The following is a 2,763-nucleotide window of genomic DNA, read 5'->3' as shown; positions in this document are numbered from 1 at the left end:
TATATTATTTAAACTTCATATTAAAATTGAATTATGAAAATAAAAAACAAATATCTTACTGTTGCAATAATAAAAAAATTTAAATCAAGTTTCTATTTTGGCAGAATAATGACGAAAGTGTTTGAATTATTGTATTAATAAAGTGAACCTTGTGCATGTTGCATTTAAAGCCATTGTTAAATACTCAATTACCGTCCATGATTCCGTCTATTACTGCACAAATGTTTATAAAGGGCATAAGCCCATACATAAGCTCTGTGATTTCAGAAAACAACAACACCCCTTAGCATTTCTGAAAGCACTGTTAATCATAGCATCACAGGGCTTACTGCTTTATAGTGACTAAGCCATAACATGATTTCAATTTTATGTTTAAATTTCTATGATTTAATAAAAAAAAAATTATTGAGTCGCAAACTGTTGTTTTGGAAACCCTGGTCGGCAGGGATGCAAGAGGGACACAGGATTTGACACAACACCCCCAGTGAGCAAGCCAGTGGCGACGGTGGCAAGGAAAAAACTCTTAAGGAGATAAAAAACCTTGAGAGGAACCAGACTCATCAGGGGGAACCCATCCTCCTCGGGCATGGCGTACACATTATAAGAACATTCTTATTCAAGCTAATATATGAAATAGTAAACTGAGACCAATTATTTAATATAATAAGATCATTTAAAAATATATTAAAATTGATTAATCGATCATCTAATGATTAAATGCAATCAGGTATTGAAGCATCTCCCGCCATCTAGCCGCTGGATCTGACATGGCAAACAGGCTGGACACCCTGAGGTAGAGGAGGTAAAACAGATATGATCATGTTAGTGAATTTAATTTTTTCATTCTGCAAGACTTACAGAGCATAAACTTTCAGGTCAGATGTATGTCTTGCAAGAGACATTTCTGCTCTCTCACTTCTGAGAACCATCATACACTTAAAAATCTAAGCGTTCACATCAAAAGCACATGCCTCTGAACAAACACATTGTATGATAAAATGCACTGACACACTAGACTTTACCAGTATTATTGACAAACTTTACCTCAGTGCTGTAATGTGCTTCTTCCATTGCTTCTTTGGTCTTCAGCATTGTCTTCAACTCCAAACACATCTGGTCCCGTCCTCTGGCAATGAAATTAAATAACAGGATCACTGCATACACATTTACAATAAACTAAAAAAAAAAATAATAATAATAATAATAAAGTAAACTAAAACTTACTGAAAGAAATTAGCCCATAAGCTGGTATCCAGCTCATCATCATCAGTGGAGAAGCACACTTGATCTTCTCAGACATTCTGACTCGCCGGTTCCTGAAAAACATCAAAATCAAAATTAGATTAAAATATTCCTTTAAATGTGGTTATCATGCAGTAGCACAGTGACTGAAGTGACATGTTTTAACACTTACCTTTAGATGGTATATTGCACACTCATATCCAGTGTTGCAGAGGACTGCTATGGTCTCCAAAATCTTCCTGCATCTTTACAGAAGAGCACATATCAATATTAGAATAGCAGAGGACTGCAAATAATATATCCAGTACACATTGTACAGACTGAACACAAAATCATTTGAAACAAATGTTACGTTAAGGTCAAAGTCAAATACATCACAACAGTGTCTTACTACTTCTCACTTAACCTTACTGTCTTTTATGACTTGCTGCTGCTGTTACTCTCACTGTCTGTGTCTTCCCTGGAGTTATTACACTAATCCTGACTGTGTCCTGTATTCTGCTGCCTTCACTTCCTGTCCTGCCTGGAGCTGCCACACTACTCCTTCGTCCTTCCTGCTGCTGAACTCTAGATAACTCAGGGACACAACACCTTCATATTACCACGGACAACACAATATAAGCGCAACGTCACTGTCGCCGATAAAGGAGGTTAAATGGAACCCCAGTTCCGCATGGCTTAAGGCCAAGACACCACTGATACAAAAGCCACTGGGGAACTAAGGCTGGTGTAGCCCCACTGTTGTCGTTAATGCTGATTCAGTGGCCCCAGTGACCTGGTATAGCGGGCAATTCACCTATGAAAAAAAACGCAATACACAGTACACAGGATTGTGGTAACTGTGGTAGGTCTGTAACACGCCCGATTGATGGCAGAAGTCCGGATTTGAAATGTAGATGTGGTCAAGTAGTGTGTGCTTTTCCGTTGTCGCTGATGTAATCAGTTGCGTGTATCCTCGAGATTGAAACAACTCCAGAATAGGTTTTTTTCCAGGGTGTAGGAGGTCCTCGTTGAAGTCTCCACAGATGATGACGAGATCGTTGTGTGAGGTCCAGATAATCCAGCATACTGTTCAGGTTGGTCAAGAAATCTCCAATACTGTATTGTGGTGGCCTATACACCGCTACGACTGCTGCTTTTATTGGGGAATCCAATTTGATCACAGCAAACTCCAGATCAGTCACATTTTGTATATATTGCCTGGGCTGAGTTGGAATGTGCTCCTTGCAATATATTGCGACTCCACCTCCATTCTTCCTTCCAAGTTCTTGATGGGTGGAGTAGGAAACATGCCTGTTGCGTGTGAACAAGTTGTATCCTTCCAATTGTAGATCTGAAGTAGATGATCCAGTCAGGTGTGTTTCTGTTAAACACAGAACATCGGTGAATTGTAGCTCATGATGGCATCTGATATCCTCCATGTGAGATGCCAGTCCTTCGGTGTTGTGATGAATGATGGTGAGTGTCTGTTCCTGCCTATTTTCCCTCACGTGCTGCAGAAGTGGCATGATTTCTTCAACT

The 2,763-nt window shown here is 39.4% G+C and overlaps 1 long non-coding RNA gene across 1 annotated transcript; it reads right to left on the bottom strand.

The window, feature by feature from the left end:
* Positions 1–354: 354 nt before the first annotated feature.
* Positions 355–2,291, bottom strand: LOC132159478 (uncharacterized). Its single transcript, XR_009437853.1, has 5 exons — positions 1,716–2,291; positions 1,415–1,481; positions 1,225–1,316; positions 1,045–1,126; positions 355–788 (listed from the first exon to the last, which is right to left on the bottom strand). It is a non-coding gene; the product is annotated as an uncharacterized LOC132159478 (long non-coding RNA).
* Between the last annotated feature and the right edge of the window lie 472 nt (positions 2,292–2,763).

Source organism: Carassius carassius, chromosome 16 (assembly GCF_963082965.1).
Source record: "Carassius carassius chromosome 16, fCarCar2.1, whole genome shotgun sequence".
NCBI classification, from domain to species: domain Eukaryota; kingdom Metazoa; phylum Chordata; class Actinopteri; order Cypriniformes; family Cyprinidae; genus Carassius; species Carassius carassius.
The sequence above is the reverse complement of the archived record's forward strand: the minus strand, read 5'-3'. Positions and strand labels throughout refer to the sequence as shown.